Source organism: Pinus tabuliformis, chromosome X, assembly GCF_031772625.1.
Source record: "Pinus tabuliformis cultivar Carrire ecotype Pingquan chromosome X, CPIR1, whole genome shotgun sequence".
Classification (NCBI taxonomy): domain Eukaryota; kingdom Viridiplantae; phylum Streptophyta; class Pinopsida; order Pinales; family Pinaceae; genus Pinus; species Pinus tabuliformis.
In genome coordinates this window covers 1,565,135,510-1,565,147,718 of record NC_142308.1, presented here as the reverse complement: position 1 = coordinate 1,565,147,718, position 12,209 = coordinate 1,565,135,510, and positions in this window count along the sequence as shown.

Genomic DNA, 12,209 nt, shown 5'->3' with positions numbered 1-12,209 from the left:
GGCCCCTGTTTCTTCTAACTTACAAAATTGTATTTTTCCATGCCAAATGGCTACCCAGAGCTATTGAATCTTTTCATGGATGTTGTTATGGTTTGTAGGGGTACTAGTCATGGAGAGAGTTCCCTGCCTGGCCTTGCGAGCCCTCATTCCGTGTAGTTCTAGTTGGGTTGATGGTTGCGTGATGTGCACCCGTACCCTTCGTTGTTGATGGACGACTGCTCTATACCAACGAGGCTGCCATGCATGTTGTCCAATCTATACCTGGAACTGCCCCCTGCATCTCAGCGTCTACGCCCTCCATCCGTGTGCATGCAGTGTGTCTTCTGACGTACCAGACTCCTCCTGTGCTATGATTAAGGTGCCAAGTTTGACGAGATGCCCATCATTCATTGTGTCGTTCTCCGCAGGCCGTTGTATTTCTTCTGTGGTCACATGGCACAATGATTGAATCATCATATTACAGTTAAGTGTCGTAACCTCCTACAATCGGTTCTGCCATCACTTAGTCTCCCCATATGAATCCATTGTCCAAGTGTTATCAAGCTCCCATGAGATTCTTCCATCATCTGTGGGATGCATCCGATCGTAGTCTTGTGCTGTTATCTGATAGATGAAATCCAGTTCATCATTATTCTCCTCGTCACGCACTGGTTCGATGTAGTGCTCTCCTTCCACTAGATCCAACGGAACTACTACCCGCAGTGATTTCTTTTCGAATGTCATTTTCTGTCTCTTTAAGTTAATGATCCCATTTGTGTCTGTGGCCCAATAAATCCCTAGAAAGGCAGGGTAAGGATTACTGTCATGAGAGATTTCTATTACCTCGAAATTGTTCTGCATACTTATGCCTTCAATGTCCATGGTCACTCGTTACAATCAACCCATCGGTAAGATATTTTGCTGGTTGGCCATCCTCAGTTGAATCAGGGACATTTGCAGTGCGGGCTTTCCCATGCATTCCCATGTCTGATTAGGCAACACATTCGCATCCGAGCCTAAGTCCAGGATGACCTGATCCATATCGTATTCACTGATTTGCGCTGTCATTCTCATCTCTCATCTGGTACACAGGGCAAGTCTTCCTAATTTCCAGACTATGCGCAGCTCGTTCGACCCGGCGCACCTAGTGATCAGCTCCTGTAGTCCTTTAGTGGCTTTACTATCGCACAACAGCTTCATGCAAGTTTTCGAGAAACGTAGTAATCATGGAGGGGTCCAATCCTGGCTCCATTTGGTCCCTCGTACTTGGAGTAGAGACTTCCCTGAAGCTCTTCTGAACTTCCTTAGGCATCTGCATCCCCTATTCTAACTCAGAGTCAGGTTCCTCTATAGGTGCGTTGTGCCTCTTCCCGTCTTCTGCAAACATTTTCTGCATATCACCTCCTACACTACTTCTCAATACCATATTTATACTAGGGTCTGCTTCGCATGGTTCCGATCGCATCATCTAGAAATTTTGAGTTGGTGTAGGTTGTAACACTCCCTTCTCACTCATCTGGGAAATTAGTGTTGGACAATCGACCATTTCATGATCAAACTGCTCACAGTAGGGGCAAGAGATCCTAGTCAGGTTAGGGTAGTCACAACCGTAGTGTCTTGGCCCTCCACAGTTGTAGCAGATCCGTTGTCTGCAACCACCCCGGGCTCCATTCCTCTTCCTTAGCCACGTCCTTGAAATCCTCCTCGCACTTCGGTCTGCACTCAGTAAGTCAGGGTTCTTTCCATCATTAAGTCATAACTTTGACACATCCGCTCATCGTGACCCACTGATCGACAAAAGTTACAATACATCTGCTGCGGGGTTTGGGTATACATCTACAATAGGTGACAATTATCCGTTGCGTGTTTCCCACCCACTTGACAAATTGCACACCAATGTGCAAGTGCAGCACTCGGTCCTGCTTGTACCTCCACTTTTAATGGCATCGGGCCCCCTACCAGATAGTTTGCAAAGACAGGGCAGTGGTCTTTATCATGCCCTTGGCTCTTACATCTAATACAGCCTACCTCTGCACAAGCCTCTGGTTGGGGAAACCTTTCTTTCTTCAAGCTTTGCATTTCAAAACTCAGGTTTTGTAGTTGTGCATGGATTTGCTAAAGCCCAACCTTGGATCCGGTATTGGGGTTTCGTGCAACCTCATTGCTATCTCGCACGCTTCAGCTTGGGTAGAGATCTTTTTTTACGATAGAGCCATCCTTAGATGTGGTGTCAATGATGCCATGAACCACGCGCAGTGATGCGCATCTTTCAATGTCATGTTAGCCTCGTGAATAGTTCTTTTTAACCTCTGGTCTAGATCCCACAGAGTTTCACTAGGCAACATTGTGATTTCCTTGAACCCAATAACCTATTGTGTTTTTGATTTTGGTCAGCCAAACTCTTTGTTTAGGCCTCCTGGATTGCTGCTATCCCCTCCTGCAGTGCACTAACTAGGGTAGGCTTTTTGATATTTTCATTTGTTATGGCTTGAGCGTCCCACATAGATTTTATCACAAAACAAAATTGGCTGGTTCCTCATTCCCTACACCCTTAAATATCGGTAGCTTTACTGCACTTGCCATCCCAACTTTTGGTGGTGGTGGGGTTGGAGATGGGGTTGGTGTTGGTGTGGACGGATTTGATGTAGGTGAAGTGGGTGGTGGCGTGGATGGAGGTGGTATCAGTGCGAAGTGCTCCTTGATCAACCGGACCGAACTTGTTGGTGAGAACCTCATGAGCTCTTCCTCACTTTCCTGTGAAATAGAAATAAAAAGACTTTTCTCTGACTGTCCCATTCCATGATAACCTCTTCCACTCCACATTAGTCTAGACATCAATAAACATGCATAATCTATTTTTCGCTCAACAACATCTTAATCCAAGTATTCAATGATTTGATATACTTACCCCGCGGTCCTTGAAAAAATCGCCTTTCTGCTTCACTATAGCTCATAGTTGTATCTATCATGAACTCAGTGATAAATCCTACTATTACCTGATCCAGTCAATGATCTATTGTGCGCGCGATTTTATCTTCAGTGGCTTCTAGCCTGCGCACCAGTTTCGGAGTCCAAACAATAAGCTGATCTAATCTGCACCTTCCAATGCTATTGGCTAACCTCGTGATCCACTCATACAGCTCTACCATAAATTTCAAAAAGAATATGTCGTGAATATTTGTGTATATATAGCGGTCCAACCAATATTCCTCCGATATCTGCGGGTTTATGTTTTCCTAAACTGTGAACTCATGGAGCTTCAAATACCACCACTTTTCAATCTCCTTCTTTGTAGGGTTCCAGTGTTCCAACATCAGACACCCCTTAGGTAGATCTCTGTCCCAGCAAAGGAACCATTTGTTGGCTTATATGGGCCTAACCTAGGTTTGGAAGAACTAATTAGCCAAGCAAATCTCACTGCTACCAGTCCTTTCGGCAACAGCTTCCAGACCGCAGACTGAGGTCTCACCTGAGGTAGCAGGGGAGGGTTTTGGAACCAGGTTTTCGCACCCTTGGGATGCCTTGATGTGGTTTGGAGGTTTCACGCACCATTCTGCAGCTTCACGCTGCTCTGGCTCGCGCAGATCTAGACCCAGAATAGTCCTAACTATTTATTAGTGTGTTGTTTAGAGATTCAATCTACTTGTTATGGTCTTTAAGAAAACCTCTATCAGATTTAACCAGTTCGCGCACTTAGAATAAACACCGATTCACTTATATTCATAACATAAACATATTCACATAGATAAAACAATTATATTAACCATACAAAAGCCAGATCCGCGATAATACAAATTTAACACAGAATTTAAAAAGCAACTTATCTTATTCACTTTCTTCACCAATAGATCTAGATCCACCTTGCACACTCAGCTGCAGGGGTCCATGCACACAGCTGCGGACTCTACTAGGCCTTTGCGCACAAAGCTACAGAGCCTTTATCCACTACCCAATACCCTCGACTCAGACTTACAGACGCACCAAAACTCCTTAGCTCATGCACCCATTACAATTTAGATCCTTTTTCCTCCAAAAACTAACTACCTCTACCCATAGAGACTCGCTCTATTTATACATTTCCATGCATTGTGATCCATGGGCAGGCCAACTCATCTTACATCTATTTACATTATTTTTGGGCAGACTACCCTTTCACTTCAACTTATTACAAATCACACTCCGCGCATCCCGCAGAATCTTTACCTTATCTTTACCCAAAATTTAGGGCTTTGTGCCCGATGACCATTGCGTGGGGCTTCTACTACCTAAAACTAAGTATCAGAGAGTACCATTCCCCTGAGAGATTGAGGAATGCACTTGAAAGGACCCTATTGTATATGAATGCCATGCAGAGACTAAAAATAAATTGGATTGGTTTGAAACACAATCGACCCTTGATGTTGGGTTTGTTGCATGGTAGGAAGGAAGAGGAGGAAAGAAAGTAGTGGGAAGAAATAGAGAAACATGTAGGGTTCTATACTCAATAGGAAACTCCATCAAGAAAGGCCTGGGATGTCAGAGAGGCCACAAGAGCTATGAAAGATATGGACATAGACTAAGTTGCTCAGAGGATGAGAAACAACTTCAATAGGGGGGTGATGATGAGGCTTGTCAATAGACAAACTATATGGGTCTTAATGCCACTCTCCAGCTTATTAAAATCAACTTTTCTCACATTTACTTACATATTTTATTATATTTTTATTAGTGAGAAGGGTAAAGGTGAGATGTTATGTCATTTGGCCAAATATGCATTAATTGTAGGAATTAGAGTATTTTTGGCTAATTTAAGTGTAGGAAATCAAAGTGGACAAGAAAGAGGAATCTTAGGAGATTTGTCTCGCTCCTTAACTCCTCAAATCATTCAAATATTCCTCCAGCATATCTCATCAGCTCAGACTTACAAGCAGCCGAGCTAACTGCATTCATTGGAAGCCAAGCCAGTGACAATGAAGACAAGTCATTCTCAATTTTGGGAGCCATGTATCCCTAATTTTTAGGAAGCTTTTGGTAGCTTCAGTTTGTACAAATAAGAAGGCCGAGGGTCTCATTAGGATTCAATTTTTTATTGTAGCCAAGAGGCAATTTGGAGCTGAAACATTGTGACTATTAATCTTATGTTGTATTTTAAATTTTGATGATAATGAGGAGGTTTCCCTAGATCTAGCACTGAATTGACTTAGAGAGCTGAAGCTTTTCGGTTAGGGCCCAACCCTTACAATAGAGTTTCCTCTTTTCATACATGTGTTCTTAGATTAAAATCATAGTTAGTTGAAGAATTTATTTGTGCTTTGTTTAGCTTAAAAAGGTATTTAAATGATTGTTTAGTATTTTTCCCATTACTTGAAGAAGTAGATCAATGGTACAATAGTGAGAAACAATACTTCAGAAAATATTGTGATAGTGGCCTCTTCTTCATCTTCCTCATGGGATCATGGTTTGAGGGCCCTATTAGCCTTGTTCGCAAATGGCCCAAAATTGGATCCAAATATGCTCTTTAAAGTCTCCATAAGCAAGCAAAATCATGCCAGTGGATCCAAATATGCTCTTAAAGTCTTCAAAATTTACCTAAGGATCATTCAAAAATCCCAACATTCGCATGCCAAGAGCCCTTGGAAGGGTGGAAAAGCACTATCAGGAGGAAAAAACTAGAGAAAATAGTGAAAAACCATTACCACAGGTGTACACAGAGAATGCATAACAGCCGTCCAATCTGGCTGATCAACGGTCTAGATCTGATTGGTGGGTCACAATCGGCGGATCTGATCAGTGGTCACAATTAGCACAAGAAGGTAGTGGCAATCAGCGTAGACCATAGGGTGAAGGCAATGGCGATCAACGATTCAATGTGGACCATTGATCAAGAAGACAGATCGACGACCCACGTTACATCGGGGTATCGATATCGGGAATTATAAAGGAGCGTGTTAGCCATGGGCCCGGGGCATGAGCGACATGTGATTGCAATTGATCGCATCACTATATTGCATCAACTATACAAAGGGAGCTGGCATATACACATGGGCGACCCAATAACTGGACCCGACGGTTATATACATAATATTTTAGGGCCACAAGAAGGCCAATTTTAATGCATTTTCAACATTTTTCGTATTTTCACAAAATGCAAAGGGAGCCTTGGGAAGCAATGATGCAATAGGTACTAGACCTGAAAGTGTTCGGGAAAGAAAATTTATAATATTGTTAGGTCTGCCATAAGTCATTTTTAATGTTTTTTTAGTGTTTTTCAACACATTTCATAATACAAAGGGAACACAGGAACAGGCCATCTGCAACACGTGATAGTGACCCTAAGGGCGGACCCAATAGATGAATAGGCCATATCAGAGGACTCTTAAAGTCCAAAAAAAACTGAGATGGGTGGGATTTTGCTGTGTGCAATGTTTTTTGTGTAAAAATAGGAAAACAATATATATAAACATTTAAAGGGATCACAAAGGCCTGAAGACCCATTCCACCACATAAGAGAGGTCGGGAAGAAATTGCCAGGAAATAGAGACCATAAAGGGAAAAACAAGGGCCATGGCATGATGCAGCCCAAAATAGAATCGGTCATGGGCATCGACAGTGCAGCTCAGCCAGAAAATGATAGAAACAATCACGGAGCAAACAACGCAACCCATCCAAACAAACAGAATGATCGTGGGGCATCTCTTGCATGAGAGAGCTCCCAGACATCATAGTAAACTACCCAAAAGCAGTTACTCTTATGTCAGAAGAAGGAACCTCCGAGCCATGCTTTCCTAGTCAGGGCATCAAAGTTGTTGAAGAGACAAAGGGATAGATTAAGACCTCTCTAGCCTCAAAATGCTCGAGAGCATTGTAGAGAGCTATAAATATCTGAAAGCAAAATGTAATAAGGGTTCAACTTTTGGAGACTGTTGATACTATGTTCCTTATAGCTTCTCATCTTCATTCTAGTATACAAGCTTCTTTTGTTGTTATATGTTCAATGTTCATTTTCTCTTCTATTCTAAGCTTGCACTTGAACAGGTAGTTCAAGTTTCTTTTTTGTCTAATGCCAGATAGCTGTCATCTTATCTGTGCGTTGATAAATTAGATTTGCAAGCTTCTTTTACTACCTGTAGCTAGCCATTCATATGTGTTTTATATATGCATCTTCTAGTACAGTCAATGTTATTCATTTACTGCCTATAGCTAGCCATTGATATGTGTTTATATATATGCATCTACTGGTATGGTTAGTATTGTCCATCCATCCATTGAATCTACAAACTATTGAGCATTAGTGGTCTAAAGCCTTGTCAAGCTGAAGGTTTTCATGAATGTCTGGAGTGAAAACATAGTTGAAACGGTTATCTGCTTTATCGAAACCATCATTCATTCCAATACTTCAGATAACGATACTAAGGATTATATGTTACCAGGCATCTTTGAACTGAAACCTAGGAGATCTTGCTAGAGTGATAACATAATTGACATCATTGCCAGGGAAAGGAAACTAAAGCTCAGCTTCCCTGGGAGATTACACATATCCAACTTTGATGATAGACAAAGTCTAGGCACTTTTATGGTTGTAATCATCTATCTGGCGACTCTACTGGAGGCCGAACCTCTTGGCGACCCCACTTCATAGTTCTGGATTAGTTTGTGAGGCATACTAGGAGAAATCCTTAGAAGTCACAAACTGACCCAGTACCTGACCCTGAAAATATCATCAAATAAAGAAAGGCATTGCAAAAAGGAGCATCAGATTTAGGTAAACCTAAACAATATTCTATATCTCTTCAAGAAAGGCCTGTAATAGAGAAAATACATGTTGAGAGTATAACATCTAATACTAGCAGTGAAGAAAAACTCTCAAAGATTTATAAAGCTCCTTATTCTTTAGGTTCTCCTTTTGTTGTAAGCCCAAAGTTAACCTCACCTCCTATCTATCATACTCATTTAGTCCTATCAATCACTCCTCAACCCTCTGTCATTCAGACTACCAGTACCCTTATAGCCACCATAGCTATGGCAGGTCCACAAACACCTACCAAAATGGAAAGAATCATAGCTACTAGATATGGACCTCAACAAAGATATAATCTGAGGTTGAAGATGAATAATGCGAAGGAAACTCCTGTTCAAAGAGTTGTTTTCCCTGTAGTATATCAAGCTAATAAGCAGAAGCAACCAATAGTTGATCCTATCATCCTTAAAGCCCCAGCTCATGAGGTAAGATTCCTTGACAAGTCTCCTTCTCCTTTTAGTTTTCAATTAGAAATTTAGAAGATAAAAATACCTATGCCTCTAATTGAACTAGTGAAGAATGAGTCCTTCAAAAGATCCATCCTTGAGGCCCTTGACCCTAAAGCCATCCAAGCTTCCACTAACTATGTAAATCTGCAAGATGACCAACCAAGTGTTATTCTAAGCCCAATGATTGAAAATTATGAGGACAACTCCCCATCATTCTATGTCTCCCTGACTATTCGTGATAAAATCCTTCACAACTACCTTATGGAAACTAGAGCCAGCCATAATCTAATGCCCAAGGCTGTCATGGATAAATTGGGTCTTGACATTACCAAGCCTTATCATGAAATATTTTCTTTTGACTCTAAAAAAGTGAAATGTCTGGGATTAATCAAGGACCTAGCCATCACTTTGCCTCAGCTACCCATGAAGAACATGATGATGGATATTGTGGTAGAAGATGTATCCCCCATTTTGGCATGTTCCTTTCCAGAGGCTAGATCAAGAGATTAGGTGGAACATTGCAAAATGATATGTCTTATGCTAGTGTCCCAGTTTTTGGAGGTGAAAATAGGAGATTGTACATAGATGCTTAGTTGGCTTATATTATCAGCGGTGAAAGGAATCCCATTAATCATCCCATCTATACTGTAGACACTGATTTTGGAACTTTTTTTCTTCAGATTGAAGAATCTTAGTTGGCCTCCATGCAGCTTAAAAAACGAGTTGGCCAGATCATAGAGGAAGCAGGCCCAAAAATTTGGGACATGTTCTTTGATGGGGCTTACTCTAAGGAAGCTACAGGGGCAGGTGTACTGCTTGTGCCCCCACATAGGAATGCATTCATTCATCTTTCATATTAACTTTTCAGGTTAACAAGACTTTCCAAGCAAAGCATCCAAGGCTGAAAGCATACAGAGATGAGGTGAAATACAGACCATCGTTGCCTGACAAAGTCAAATGCTGCAAAGTTTTTGAAGAGGATGATCAAATTAATAGGCTTTAATAAGTCTTTGATGACCTAGTCAATGGGCAATTTTTGAAACTTTATTTCATTTAAGGCTTTAAAGCCTTGGTATTGTAAATATGTTTTTTCCAGTTTTTATGTAAAATATACTCCATGCCCAATGGAACACTAGGAGGAAGGTTTGATGTTGTTTTTACAAGAAAGGAATTGATCTATGATTATTCAAACCTCACAGGGAGGCTTTCATCCCCAGAAGGAGCCAATGTTAGCCTTGTTGGCAAATGGCCCAAAAATGGATCCAAATATGCTCTTGAAGTATTCAAAATTTACCTAATGATCATTCAAAAATCCCAACAGTCGCATGCAAAGAGCCCTTGGAAGGGCGGAAAAGCACTATTGGGAGGCAAAAACTAGAGAAAAATAGTGAAAACCCATTACCGCAGGCGTACACAGAGAATGCACAACAGCTGTTCGATCTGGCTGATCAACGGTCCAGATCTGATTGGCGGGTCATAATCGGTGGATCTGATCAGTGGTCACATTTGGCACAGGTAGGCAGTGGTAATTGGCATAGACCATGGGGCGATTGCAATGGCGATTGGAAATTCAATGTGGACCATCGATCAAGCGTGCAGATCGATGACCCATGTTACATCGGGGTATCGCTATCGAGAATTACAAAGGAGCGTGGTAGCCACGGGCCCAGGGCATGAGTGACATGCAATTGTGATTGATCGCATCACTATATCACATCGGCTATATAAAGGGAGCTGGAATATACACATGGGCAACCTGATAACTGAACCCAATGGCTATATACATAATATTGCATAATATTTCAGGTCCGCAAGAAGGCTAGTTTTAATGCATTTTTAATGTTTTTTGTATTTTAATGAAATACAAAGGGAGCCTTGGGTAGTGATGATGTGATAGGTCCCTGACTCGAAAGGGTTTAAGAATGAAAATTTATAATATTTTCAGGTCCACCATAAGCCATTTTTCACGGTTTTTTAGTGTTTTCCAACATATTTCAGAATACAAAGGGAACACAGGAATAGGCCATCTGCGACATGTGATAGCGACCCTAAGGGCAGACCTGATAGATGAATAGTCCATATTGAGGACTCTTGAAGTCCAAAACAAACTGAGATGGGCAAGATTTTGATGTGTGCAACATTTTCTGTGTAAAAACAGGAAAACAATATTTATAAACATTTAAAGGGGTCATAGAGGCCCGAAGACCCATTCCACCACATAACAGAGGCCGGGAAGCAATTGCCGGGAAACAAAGACCGGAAAGGGGAAGACAAGGACCACAGCATGATGCAGCTTGAAACAGAATTGGTCATGGGCATCGACAGCGCAGCTCAGCCAAAAAACGGCAGAAGTGATCATGGAGTAGACAGCGCAGCACATCCAAACAAACAGAATGATCGTGGGGCATCTCTAGCACAAGAGAGCTCCTAGACAACGCAACAAACTACCCAAAAGCAGTTACTCTCCTTTCAGAAGAAGGAACCTCCATGCCATGCTTGCCTAGTTAGGGCATCAAAGTTGTTGAAGAGACAGAGGGATAGAGTAAGACCTCTCGAGCCTCAGAAGGCTTAAGAGCATTGTAAAGAGAAATAAATATCTGAAAGAAAAATGTAATAAGGGTTCAAATTCTGGAGATTGTTGATACTATGTTCCTTACAGCTTCTCATCTTCATTCCAATAATACAAGCCTCTTTTGTTGTTATATGTTCAATGTTCATTTTCTCTTATGTTCTAATCTTGCACTTGAACAGGTTGTTCGGGTTTCTTTTGTGTCTAATGCAAGATAACTGGCATCTTATCTCTGCATTGATAAATTAGATTTGCAAGCTTCTTTTAGTGCCTGTAGCTAGCCATTCGTATGTGTTTTATATATGCATCTACCGGTACAGTCAATGTTCTTCATTTACTGCCTATAGCTAGCCATTCATATGTGTTTATATATATGCATCTACCGGTATGGTGCATATTCTCCATCTATCCATTAAATCTACAAACTACTGAGCATTAGTGGTCTAAAGCCTTGTCAAGCTGAGGGTGTTCATGCATGTCTGGAGTGAAAACATAGTTGAAATGGTTATCTGGCTTGATCCAAACCATCATTCATTCCAATAGTTCAGAGAACAAAATTGAAGATTATATGTTACTAGGAATCTCCGAATTGCAACCGCGGAGACCTTCCTGGAGTGATAACAGGCCCCACTCTCACAACCCCAAAAATAGATTTGCCTTTTCAACATTGCATAAATTAGGGTTCATTGTTGAATATATTGTTGTTTATCATTTATTGGAAGCACCTGCAGTTGTCATTTTTTGTCTTGAGTTCGATGTAGTTTAAGAAGGCATTTCATTTCATAGATTTAGTCATTAGCCATCAATAAATAAGGTTTCTTAAATTCAACTCATCATTTCCATATTTATATGAATTTATGCATAAATGAAGAAAATAACATGTTTTGTTGCAGGGATTTTTGATCTACATGGAGGAACTCATCCCACCGGCCTCGTCTAAGTCTTCTGCACCTTCTAACAAGGCCTACCAACCCCTAATCCAAATTTCTATTTTGTAGCCACTGTGGATAGCCACCTTGGGCAAATCCAACCATCGTGAAGTGTTGGGCTGAGCCTTTGGTAATGTGCACCTTCCCTAGACCCTATTTCACCATCAGATATCTTTCCAACACTTCATTTCACCTTCCCTACCTTACTATGGCCTTCAACTAACTTCCTATAGAAAACCAAGACATCCTGTAGTCAACTAGGACACCCTGTAGTTAACTAGGACATCCTGTAGTTAACTAGGACACCCTGTAGTAGTTCCTGTAGTAGCTACATGATCCTTTGTAGTAGCCTGTTTAAACCTATTTTGAGTAGAAATGATAATTTGAGCATAGGGTAGGACCTCCACTTGACTTCCATGCCTCTTAGTGCCATTTTAGACCAACTCTTCCATGCCTCTCTTCCCTACAAAGCTCAAACTATTTAACTTAGCATTTACATTTCTAAA